The sequence below is a fragment of the Tupaia chinensis genome, unplaced genomic scaffold, assembly GCF_000334495.1.
Source record: "Tupaia chinensis unplaced genomic scaffold, TupChi_1.0 Scaffold000416_1, whole genome shotgun sequence".
Taxonomy (NCBI): Eukaryota; Metazoa; Chordata; class Mammalia; order Scandentia; family Tupaiidae; genus Tupaia; species Tupaia belangeri.
Window position 1 is genome coordinate 3,400,422 of NW_006159921.1, and position 13,278 is coordinate 3,413,699.

General features: G+C 43.7%; 1 long non-coding RNA gene across 2 annotated transcripts in view; it reads left to right on the forward strand.

Annotated features, from left to right (window-relative positions):
- The first annotated feature begins 543 nt into the window (after window positions 1–543).
- Window positions 544–13,278, forward strand: part of LOC114008921 (uncharacterized) — a 145,586-nt gene continuing 132,851 nt past the window's right edge. For both annotated transcript variants that reach the window (XR_003550406.1, XR_003550405.1), the window contains exon 1: window positions 544–640. This is a non-coding gene — a long non-coding RNA (uncharacterized LOC114008921). The remainder of the gene's footprint in view (window positions 641–13,278) is intronic.

The window sequence follows — 13,278 nt, forward strand, 5'->3', positions numbered from 1 at the left end:
GCTTGACACACACATCTGCCAAGCCTTAGTGGTTCTCATGTTGAGACGCTGGACACAGAATCTACATTCTTCGCTGCCACTTGTTTGTCCCTGGACAGATCACGAGTGACAGTGGGCCTCAAAACCTTCTCTTTTTCACTTAAAAAGTAGTCATTTCGGTGAAAAGAAGCAATACACCAAAGCAACAAGCTTGCACCTTTGAGAAGACAAGGAAAGACACGCATCGGGCATTCCACCTTAGCCATTCACTTCATGTTACTATTGACAAGTATCAACCCCCACGGGCTGCCATAGAAGGCCTGGTATTCAATACATTTGGTGGATGCCGCTTTGGGTAGACATACGCTCATAATTAATGAAGTCAGCCGGTTTCTCCGGATGGATATAAATACTCTAGGAAGAGAAACCCAAGACCAAAGGCTTGGGACACCCCGTGCCGATGTCACCAGCTCATGTCCTTCCTGTGTGTGAGGCAGCATGACATGAGACTTATTCCTTCCTGAGCTCTGACTGAGCCACGACAGCCGCATTTTTGTCAATGTTCCCAGCGGTGTCACCAGATACTTTGTTCTCTAAGACCAGAATGTATGCTGTTGAGTTTTCTTCAGAAGGTGGACAGCCGGGACACAGATCTCTGTGTGTGAGTGGGGACTTGGGCCACTTGGGAGTGATTCTCATAGTTATCAGTAGTCTCCAAATATTGACGGAGTGCTTGTTGTATCCTTGGGCCGAGTACTAGGTATAGGGATCTGATCCCTGTCTCCACGGAATGTGCACCCTAACGTGGAATGGCTGGTGGACCAGAAACTCTGTTCTGCTGTGTGCTATGAGGAGAATGCCAGGCTGATCCCAGGGCTATGGGGTTTATGTGGGGCCACCAGGGCCCTACTAGGCCTGGGGACCAGAGGGGATTTCCAGAGGAGTGCTGTTGAAGCTGAGCAGTGAGGGATGAACAGAAGAGGATAGGCAATAAGGAGAAGTGGCCTGATCTAAGCTGTCCCAGACCCTGAAGTTGAGGACCTGGGAGGTCTGAGAAAATTCATGGAGAAACCTTGTAGTGCTGGAATGGAGAGACCAGCAGGGCGGGAGAGTGAGTTAAGGTGAGTTTGCAGAGGCAGGGAAGGGTAGGCCACCCCGAGTCTTGGTAGTCCTCTTAAGAATTTGAGGATTCTTGGGGAACCAGCAGTTAGCGTAGAGGATTCGGAGTCAGCCTGTGATGTGGTGGTGAAGGCAGCTGGTTCCCCTATAGCCAACTGTGTAGTTCAAGTACCGGAGCTGGCAGCTTGGAAGTCATGCCGGGCCATGCATGAGCATGCCCCGAATCCTGAGTGGAGGAGAAGGGATTCCAGGGCGCCCATCACCCCAGGGAGTGATTTTTCACTTTCCCCATCTCTCTCTCTCTCTCTGTTTCTCTGGCAAGTTCACATACTATAGTAAACTTTTTTTAAAAAAAATAAAAGAGTTTGAAGATTCATTACAGGTAATAGGATACCTGTAAACGATGTTTAAACACAAAGAATAAGTGAATGAGATTTACATAGAAAAAATATCACTTGTAGCTATCCACAATGTGTATTGAAGAGGATTAGAGAGATGCAAAGGTGGTTCAGAACCCATGTAGTAGGCGTGGGGGGAGACAAGAGTGACCTGGAGTAGCGTGGGAGGGAGTGGGATGGAGAAGATAGAGTCTGCATTCAGTGATAGAATAGAGAGGATTAGATATGGTGTCAAGGAAGAAAGAGGAATCACAGAAGACTCTCAGGTTTTGAGTTTGAACAAATGAATGACAGAGGGGGAATGGGTTGGGACAGAATAGATCACGTTCAATTCCGGACCTGTTGAGTTTGAGGTCCTGGTGAGATGTCCAAGTGAGGGTATTGGGTAGGGTCTAAAGTGCAGTGGACAGCTACATTTTTGTCAGTGTTCCCAGCGGTGTCACCAGATCTTTTGTTCTCTAAGACCAGGATGTATGCTGTTGAGTTTTCTTCAGAAGGTGGACAGAAGGCTATGTTATACACTGAGAGTCATTGGCTCATAGAGAGTATTTAAAGCCGCAGAGTTAATGAAGTGGCCCAACCCAGAGAGCAGGTCAATTCTGGAACAGAGAGTGTGAATGGTGTTCATAGAATTGTAGAGATTAGATAAGGGAAGACTGTAGACGGCAGGGTTGGACTCTTCTCCTCCTTCTTCTTTTCTTTTCTTTTTTAACAGAGATTTTTGCTATAGGGAGTGTGTGGTGGCCAGAGAGACAGAGAGAGACAGAAAGTGAGAAATCACCCCCCATGGGGCATGACCATGTCACAATCCCTTCCATTCTCCTCTTGGAATCTTGGGCATGTACACATAAGCCACTGGGTCTGGGACTCGAACTAGAGTAGACTACATGGGAGTCCAGAGACGTAATCATTATGCCATCTTCTGGTCTCAGGGTTGACCTTTTCTATAGGATAAATTGGCATTAGTCTGGATAAGCTATCTTAGGCAGCAAACCATGTTTTGCACTTTTACAGCTTTGGAAGAAGTAGTAGTGACATGGGCCTTTGAAATTTCAGCCACATGATGGGGCATCATAGTTGGTTCTTAGCCTGCTTTGGGGAGCTGGCTGAATTTGTTAAGGCTGAAAAGTCACAGGTCCTGGGACCAGCAGGCAGTGTGCTAGTTGGGGCAGTGGACTCCCATGTAGCCTACTGTGGTTTGAGTCCCGAACCCGGTGGCTTTCTTTTTTTCTTATTTTTATTTATTATTATGATAATCTTGCTTATATTACATTGAATCACATATAACTTTACAGTGTATTACATTTCTTTTTCCAGAAGGAATACCATACATTATCAGTCAATACAAAGACATTAAAATCCCCATCATCATCAAATAGCTTTTCATTATTTTTTCCAGATCATTATTATTATTCCAATTATTTTTTAAGCATTCAATCTCTATTTATTATTTTGCTTGTAAAGAGACTTAAAAGACTTTACCCAATATGAAATACTTCTCAGACCAGTCCTGTTGAGAACACTATACAAGTTATCATCAACAGGTAATAAACCATTTCTGTGTCCCACTAATGCCATGCTTATTTGTTCTCTTGCTATCCTTCTCTGTATGCTTCTCTTCTCCTGTCCCGTTCCACACTGTCTTCATCATTGCTAACTGTTTTCACTGCTTTTATGCCCTCCAATATTTTGATCTCTACCATAAAGTACAGACAGTCGGTATATATTCAGTGGATACATGCACCATCTTTTTTTCATATCCTGGCTTGTTTCATTCAGCAATAGACCCTGCATATCTGACTACTTTCTATCAAATGCCAGGGTCTTGCTGCTTTTTATGGCTGAGTGGTATTCCATAGAGCATATGTGCCATACTTTTTTCATCTATTCATCAGTTTGTGGATATTTGGGTTGGTTCCATGTCTTAGCGATTGTGAATAATGCTGCAATAAACGTTGATGGGCAAGCAGTTTTTCGGACTGAGCATTCTCCTGTCCTTTGGGTAGATACCCAGAAGTGAGATTGCTGGATCAAAGGGTAGTTCCATTTGTAGATCTTTGAGGAACCTCCATTTTGTTCTCCACAGTGGCTGAACCAGTTTACATTCCCACCAACAGTGTAGTGTCCTCTGTTTTCACCACATCCCCGCCAACACTTATCACTTTTTATATTTTTAATCTTCATCATTCTGACAGGGGTTAGGTGGTATCTCATTGTTTTTTTAATCTGCATCTCCCTTATGATGAGGGATGCTGAGGACTTCCTCATATGCTTTTTTGGCTGTTCGTATGTCTTCCTTAGAGAGATTGTTTTGTTCAGCTTATTTTCCCATCTTTTAATTGGGTTAATCATTTTTTTTTTTCTTGTGTAAAGCGTTTGAATTCCCTGTGTATTCTGGTCATCAGTCCCTTGTCTGAGGCATATTCTACAAAAATATTCTCCTATCCTGAGGGCTGTCGCTTCACACTTGTTACTGTGTCCTTTGCTGTGCAGAAACTTCTTAGTCTGATATAGTCCCAGCTGTCTATTTTAGGGATTATTGCCTGTGCTTTGGGAGTCTTATTTAAGAAGTCTTTGCCTACTCCAATGTCTCCCAGAGGTTTTCCAGTATTTTCCACCAGTAGTTTTATAGTTTGAGGTCTTAGGTTTAGATTTTTGTTCCATTTTGAGTTGACTTTTGTTAATGGTGAAAGATGGGGGTTCAGTTTCATCTTTCTGCAGGTGGATACCCAGTTTTTTCAGCACCATTTACTAAAGAGGTTTTCCTTTTCCCAATGAATTGACTGGTATCCTTTGTCAAAAATCAGCTGGCTGTAAGCAATGCCCTTATTATTTTCTTCCTCTTCTGGGATACCAGTTATCCAGATGTTGAGGCACTTAATAGTATCAAGTATTCTTTATATATTACCCTCATTTTTCTTGTTTGTTTTCTCAGTCTTCTTGATACTTTTTTTCTAGGTCAGATGTTTTGTCTTCTACATTACAGAGTCAATCTTCTACCTGATCTAATCTACTTTTAATACTTTCAAGAGAGGTTTTTATTTTCTGTATCACATTCTTCAACCCTAGAAGTTCCATTTGTTGTTTTTTTTTTTTTTTTTTTTTTTTTTTTTTTGATGTGTATTTCCTCTTTCAAATCATGAAAGGATTTCCTCATCTCCTGGAGCTCATCGTATCTTTTATCTTCCATCTCAGTTAGTTTGGTCACTATAAATATTCTGAATTGCTTATCCAACATGTCCATTGTATTGACTATGGGTGATGTCGGCTTGACGATTTTCCTTGGGGGAGAGGCATTTTGTTGGTTGCTCATATTTCTTGATTCTGCAATTGTTCCTAGTCATCTGGTGATCTACATGTTCCTTCCTAACTTATTCAAGGTATCTCTGAGCATTAAAAGGTGTGCAGGATTAGAAAATTGGTGATCTCTCTTCTGGTCTTCCTACGTGTTGCTCACCAGTACCATGCACTGTTGTCACTGGTCCTGGGTGATCCAAAGTCCTCCCTGTTTCTAAGGAGTGGTGAGCCTCCAACTGACTTAGTAAGCTTCACCTCAGGAGCAGAGAAAAAATCACGCAGTGCACAACACACACCACACTGTTAAAAACACTGAAATTTTGATAGTCCAGAGGCAAGTGGGGAAGGGGTAGAGGATGAGCAATGGGTCCTGGCCATTAGGGCCTGCAGCCACAGGCAGCCTGGTTTCCGGCAATCCGCTGGCTTGAACCAGTCTCCAGATGGGGTCGGGGGAGGTGCAAGTTCATCCTAAAGTTTCAAGAAACAGGGACCAGCAGTTAGCGTAATGGCTATGTTGCTGGACTCCCATGTAGTCGACCACAGTTTGAGTCATGGATCCGGTGGCTTAAACTCATGCCAGGCGCATGTGTGTGCATGCCCAGGATCCCAGGAGGAGAATGGAGGAGAAGGGATTGCAGTGTGGCCATCACCCCAGGGGGTGATTTCTCACTTTCTGTCTCTCTGTCTCTCTCTGGCTTTCTGGTGAGCACACGTGCCCTATAGCAAAAACCTCTCAAAAAAAAAAAAGTTTCAAGAAACAAACTTGAAGTCCAGAGATGAGTTGGGGTGGAGATGAGTGACGGGTCCTGGCCATTAGGGCCTGCAGCCACAGGCAGCCTGGTGTCCAGCAATGCCGCTGGCTTGAACTGGTCTTCAGATGGGGGGGGAGAGGTACAAGTTCATCTTAAAATCCCAAGAAATAAACCTGAAGTCCAGAGACAAGTAGGGGTGGGTCCCGGTCATTAGGGCCTGCAGCCACAGGCAGTCTGGTGTCCGGCAATGCTGCTGGCTTGAATCTGTCTCCAGATAGGGTGGGGAGGGGTGCAAGTTTGTCTTAAAGTCCCAAAAAACAAACCTGAAGTCCAGAGATGAGTAGGGGCAGGTCCTGGTTGTTAGGGCCTGCAGCCACAGGCAGCCTGGTGTCAGGCAATGCCGCTGGCTTGAACTGGGCTCCTGGTGGCTTGCTTTCTCACTTTCTCTCTCTGGTGAGCACCTGTGGCAAATTGAAAAAAAAAAAATGTAAATAAAAAAAAGAAAAGTGACAGGTCCTTTGCTGCAGTTTTGCTTTGCTGAAATTCTTGTCACCTGATCTTGTTGGAAGCCCTCAAGAGTGACTTTCTCTGTCTCTTGGCCCATTATAGTACAGCGTAAGCAGCCTTTGGGGGCAACGTTGGGATTCTTGAAAAAAGCCTGATCAGGGCTGTCTTCTCAGTTGGTGGCCTGTCTGATTTGATATTAACTACCAGTAAGAGCTGCTTTGGAGGGAGGCGTGCCTTTCTAATGTCCAAGAATTAAACATGACTCTTTGTACACTCTGCTTACATCATTCTGAAATCTGTTCAATGTGCTCTGATGGTGGTAGGAAGATGATTTTAGGTGGTAGGTAGATATAACATGAAATTACATTAAATCACAGAGTGATAACCTTACTTCATTTTCAATCCTGCTACGGAAAGGGGAACATCCCAGGATGGTTTTTTTTTTTTTTTTTTTTTTTTTTTAACACTTATTAATCTCTCCTTTAAACAGGGAATAATCAAGCCCCTGGGGCCAGACAGAACCAGATCCATTACCACTATCTAGTAACAGTTATTTTATTTTTATTTTCCCTCTTTTTTCTGGTCAGTAACACTGGTTTGTTTTTACAGTGGCAGTGCTGTTCACTACATGTTTCTGCTTTCTGCTTTAGGGGGTTATTTGTTACCTCAGCTAATTGGATCTGTCCTGACTGCTACAACAATGATGCCAAATATTCTTTCGAAATAGAAGTGTTTAAGTAATTTTACAGTCGGAACATAGCTATGGCAAAATGCATGAAGTTGGTAACATGAGTGGTGAAGTTTAAAAAAATTATGAACTAGATTATAGAATTTTAAAAAGGGGTTGATGTTATTAAGGTGTTCATTTGTTCTGGTCTTGGAATTGTGTTCTGGACCAACTGGGATGATTTGGTAAGCCTGGTTCTAAGTGATATTAACCAGTCATCTTCACCACATGGTGTTAATCAAAAGGGGGGGGGGTTGAGTATACTCTTCAATGTCTCTAGGATTGTAGGTTAAGTCTCTCCTACCCGATGTGGTTCAACTCTTTCACCTGACAGATAAAGGAACCAAAGTAAAGTAACTGATTGGTTGGAAGCTGCATCGGTATAAGTGGCCGAATGGGGTGTAGAACCACATCTTCTGACTGTTAGTTCCTGTTAATTCCATTCCATCTGGGTCCTCAGAGAAGACTCTCTGCTCTCTCCTCTCCTCTTTCTGCTTCCTTCACAGCCTCTCTTTGCTTCCAGGTGTCTCTATAATGATGTCAAATCAATGAACAACGATATGGCACTTAGGGTTGAGACGCCAGCCTAAGAGCTTTATAAATATTAATCATTAATCTCCACAACAATCCTACAAAGTAGGTGCTATTATTATCCCCCCTCCTTGTTTTTTTTTTTTTTTTTTTTTTAGCTATCAGGAAACAGAGGCACCAAAAGATTAAATCTTTTATCCAAGGCAAAATGACATCTAGCTAGTACATGACATGCGAGATTTAAAACCCAGGTTGTCCGGCAGAGTCCGTGTGCTCGGCCTCAGAGCTACCCTGCCTCTCTGTGCTGGCGAGCTTCTGCCAACACAGCCTGTTAGATGGCAGCTCCCAGAGGGTGACATCCACATTTAAGTCTTATGCTATAGAAGGAAGGGTCAGCTTTAGGCCTCACAAGATTTAGGTTTGAATTTTGGCTCTAGAGTTCACTTAAGATGAATGGGTCCCACTTTACTTATGTGTAAAATGGGAAAATAACAATACTAAATCATGTCATGCTTGTTTTCTTTTCTTTGCTAGATTGTTGTAAGGATCACACATGAAAAAGTCTATACAAAAGCACTTTGTGAATGTAATTTTTATAAAACAGCCAGTGGCATAATGAGGTACTTGTTAAAGGCATAATAATGGTGTGTAACGTCTTCTGTGAAAAGGCAGTGGATTGGGGGAACCAGCAGTTAGCGTAATGACTATGTCGCTGGACTCTCACGTAGTCGACCACGGTTCGTGTCCCGGACCCGGTGGCTTAAAACTCACGCCGGGCGCGTGTGCGTGCGTGCCCAAGATCCCGAGAGGAGAATGGAGGAGAAGGGATTACGGCGTGACCATCCCCCCTGGGGGGTGATTTCTCGCTTTCTGTCTCTATGTCTCTCTCTGTCTGTCTGGCGAGCGCACGCGCCCTACAGTGAAAATCTCTCCAAAAAAAAAAAAAGGCAGTGGATTGGCTAGTGAAAAAGGCCCTGATTCAAAGCCTGGATGGGCCCAGCCTTGTGACACAGTCAATAGTGGACTGAACTACAGGGCTGGAAACCACATGGCCGACTTCGGGGTTGGATACCCAGCTCAGTCAACTTGAAACAGGCCTAAGTGCGTGCTTACCCGAGAGCCTGAGGAGCTGGAGGGGATCTGTGCGATGAGAGCCTATGGAGGGTGCTTCTCTCTTTTTCTTTCATGTGCATGCATATGCTATCATGAGTAAAATAAAAACAACTAAAAAAGTGTATGTACAGATGGTAGTGACATTACTAGTAAGGGCTTGGGGGTCAGTGAGTGGCATAGTGGTTGAGGTGCTGGACTACCATGTGGCCGACCATGGTTTAAGTCCTAGACGGCTTGGGACTCACGCTGGGCAAGTGTGCATGTGTACTTGGGATCCCCAGGGGAGGATAGAGGAAAAGGGATTGTGTGGTGTGGGGTGTGGCCAACTGTCCTGTGGGGTGATTTCTCACTTTCTGTCTCTGTCTCTCCAGTGAGCAAAAAAAAAAAAAAAAAAAAGAAAAAAGAAAAAAAGGAAGTACTCAGTAACAGTTGCTGAATGAACAAATGAATGGTGAGAGTTAGAAACAGGAGTCATAGGGACCAGCAGTTTGAACCCCATTTCCCTTTTCTGGCATTCAGATGGTGAAGATGAGATGATGTATCTCATCTAATCTATCAAGTGCTCATCACAGTGCAGGCAGCCAGAAATGAATCCATCCGAGATGAGCGGTTATTATTATGGTGGAAGGACCTCAAGTGATCCTAGAGTTACTCCACAGAAGATACTGTTTTCCACTTCTCCATTTCCACTGAGATGCCGGGAAAGAGCAGCTAAAGGAGGCTATGTAATCCTCTGGTGTCAAAACCTCTCTGATCCTTTCTGGTGTCAGAAGAATGCCTGTCAGGATTCCCTGTAGCTTCTCTTTCATTCTAGCCCATCCCCTGTGTTTCAACCTCTCTTTCAGCCCATCCAGTAATACCGTCATGCTTTAATACAGAGGCTGCCCAATACAGGCGTGAGCATTCACGCAGTCTCCTCGCTGCTTCCCTTCAGCAATGAAATGCTTGGTGCTAACAAAGTGTCTTTCAGACAACCAGAGGCACAGACCGCCCAGATGCCGAGAGCACTGGTTTCCCATTTCTGGAAGCAATGGCAGGCTTGGCCTTCCCCCTGTCCTTCCGCCCCCAGCGTGTTATCTACAGGGATTGGAAACCTTGATCAAAACAGGCTCCATCTGTCCCTGAAATCGTGGAAGAATACTCATGTGATACAGTTACAGGGTCACTGGAAGACCCTCTAATTTTCTGGGAAATGACAAGGCGTCTGTGGCCATGTGTAAAATTTCCTCTTTTATACCCAAGTTACACTCCATGGACTATTTACTCCGAGTCTGAGGGTATATTTACAATTCAGGCAACATCACAAGCTGTCAAAGAAATCTACTCAGAGTAGGATGTGTTGGGTGTCTCGCCTTTCTAAAAATGACATTTGGCTCTTTCATTTTATTATTTTTTTTAATACATTTTTTTAGGCGCTATGTTCACAGTGCAAATAGCTCAGGAAGGACACTGGTAAGGAGTCAAAGTTTAAGTCAGGGCAGACGTGTTGCAGGGAAAGAAGACTAAAATCAGTGGCTCTGCCAAAAAAGGAAGTGGACTACATACTGGAGTCCCTCCACCGTGTTCAGCTGGAGCAGACTATGAGGGTGGATAGTGTATTGATCTGCTGAGGAAGCACTTCCTTGTTCGAAGGCTCAGTGCGTCATTCAGAGCAAAACCGGTGGCCGCAAGGTATAGGGACGTCGACTCCAAAGTCGATAGCTGGAGGAATGTTTTGGGGAGATTGGAGAGCATGTTTTTTTTTTTTTTTCCAAATTTAGAACCCATTCACGTTTCGTGGGTTCTGACATTAACATTGAACTTGAACTTGAACATAAAGTTCTGGCAAAATACAATTTCCTTGATTCAAAGCAAGATGCCATCTAAGGGAGCCTGTGAGAGCATTTTGGAAGTCTACGTTCTCTTACAAAACAGCCTATTTGAGGATTCAAGTGTGAATGAACCAGGACTAGATGGATTTCATTTCCCTTGAAATCCATGTGGCTTTTAGAATTAAACTGCCAGCAACTGGATGGTAGTGGGGGTGTGGAGGGTAAGAAAGGACTCTAGAAAAGTGCATGTGAGGTTTTGCTGACCTGAAGACATTTGAAAATTAGTAGGAATTTTTCTACCAGGTCCTGATAGTCCGTGAATCTTGCAGAGTGGTTGGAGAACAGGATGGGTATTAGGATGCCTTGCTGGGGACTCGAGGACAGCTGCCCTAGGGGCCTAAATGCTTGTCTTTATCACAATACCTTAGGCCTCAGGATTGGTCTGGTTTAATACCAACCCTGTGGAGGGGAATGGCTTTGTATTGATCTTGGCCTTGAGTATGAGCATACCACAGTCCTGGGGTTGGGGTTGAGTGACCCCATAATCCAGTTTCTACAATCTAGCTACAATTCTCTATTCATGCACTTGCAGGTTTGATATCTCTTGGTAACAGCTCTGCTGGGACTGCATGAAGCTGGCAATCTTTAACATGGCCTGCTCCATCTTTTCTGGGCAGACCCCTGCCTGCCTCCCTCTCTAGTGGTGTCTCTTGCCACTCCTCATACTATTGGGGTGTAGGAAAAGTCATGACTTATTTTGCATTGAAAAATATGTCATGACTTTCTTGATGATCCAATAGATTCTCTAGTCCCGTTGAACTACTTTTGCCTTCTCAAATGTACCAGATGTCTCCCCGCCCCATTTCTCTGACCTCGTCATCTGTTCTACTTGAAACATCCTCTTCTTATTTTCCTTCTGTCTCCAGAAATTCTTCCCGGGAACCCCTCTCCAAGCCTCAGGTCAGGTTAAGCTCCTCTTTGCTCTGCCATCTCTGCATGGGCATCCTGTCATAGCGATCACCACTTTCTGAACTGTAGTGGTTGGTTTATGTGTGTGATGAGTCAGACCACATTATATTCACCAAATTCTGAGGATGGCTGACTGTTCTGAGGCTGACTGGGAGGATTATATCACAGTAGATAGTGAAGACTGGATTACACTCCCAGAGGTCTGTGGTTTGGGGAAAGTCCAATGCTAATAACATGGGCTTTGGGGGAGGGATGCTTATTGGTGGGAAACCAGCAATATGGTGGAGAACTACAGAGCGTAGAACATATCTTTCACCATAACCCCTCAGATCTGCAGTAAAGTCACCAGATCCACAAAATCACCACTAGATTTGCATTTTTTTTTTTTTTGTGGGAAAATGGTAAAGGGGCCTAGAACTATGTCTTAACCAGCTCAAGTCCATCCTGGTTGACACCTGTGGATATAGGAATGAAGATAGAATCAGGAGGAAGAAAGTAAAGTGGAGAGAGTGGATTCACACAGGTTAGGAAATTGGGAGTTTGATCTATGGATGATACTTGCTTTTCCCATTGGATTGTAAGCTCCTTGGGAGAGGGTAAGTGTAGCTTGTTCAGATCTGGATCCTCAGTGCCTAACATAGGGCCTGGTATACAACACTATAGGGCTCAGTGAATGATTGATGAATGAATGAAGGATGGATGTATGGGTGGATGGAAGGATAGATGGATGGGTAGTTGGGTGGGTGGAAATGTGGTAAGCATGATAGATGAATGGTAGAATAGATGAAAGAATGGATGGATGGATGGATAGATGAGTGGATGGGTAGATGGATGTATAAATGGAGAGATGGACAGATGGATGGGTAGATAGATGAGTGGATGAATGGAAGGACAGATAGCTATTTAAGGATGCAGACAGGTTTGTCATGATTTTCCCCCTTCCTTAGCTGTCTTTCTCATCCTGCTTTCTTTTTCAGCTGGGTAACTTGTAGACACCCTTCATGACACAGCATCTGAGGCAGAGGAAGTAGAATAAGCAAAGATCTGGAGGCCAGAAAGAGCAAGGCCCAGCAGGGAAATAGCAAGAAGGTATATGGTTGGGAAGCACATCTTGAAGGAAGAGGCAGAGGTGGACAGTGCAACTGGAGGATTTGAATCAGGCGTCAGGCCACAGAAGGACTCTGCCTTTGGACTTTCACCTGAGATCAATGAGAACTGTTGAAAGGTTTCACACAAGGTCATGTCCTGTGCATTTGCATTTCACTTCTTTGTCTATGTCACTTTTTAATAAGTTCTTGGAACTGCCCTATCCCAAACAGCACAACTGGAGCAGACCTGCCTCATTTCAGCAGAACCTGTCTTAGTCCTGGAATCAGAGACCTGGGTTTATTTTGAGATATCACTCTTTCAGTTGCTAACCAGGTGACATTGACAGTCTCTTTATCTACGTTTTGGTTTTCTTACCTATGAAATGAATAAAATAGAACTTACTCAGGGTTGTCTTCATGCATATGCAACTTGTGCAGTCCCACAGAATCCCATGTTTGCAACAATCCCATGCTTGGGTTAGTGCTCTGCTGTCACTGCCTTGAAATTTTTATTAAAAAGAGCTCTGCATTTCATTTTGCATTGGGCCCCACAAATGATGTTGCCAGTCTTAAATCTACCTCATAGGGATAGAATGATAAAATAATATAATAAAAAGACCAAACAATGAAACACCAAAAATGTCAAGCATTATGCATATAATCAAGGTTGCATGATCATTCTAATTACTGTATATCAGTAATAGGCTGGGTACAAAGATAAGTTTACTCAGTTACTGTCCTTCAGTAACAGAGAGGGTGGAGCTGGGACTTAAGCCTATGTCTTTAATACCCAAGTTCAGAACTTTCTTCTACAATAAATGGTTGCTAATACGTCTGTCTACTCCTTTGTCCTATAAGGGCTTTGGTAACAAGTGATCTTCCTCTTATTCTTTCAGTATCCAAAGATATATTTTCTACATATAAGGGATCCTATAAATGTGTGTTGAGTGAACTAATACATTTGAGAGGTTGCCAACACTATATTCT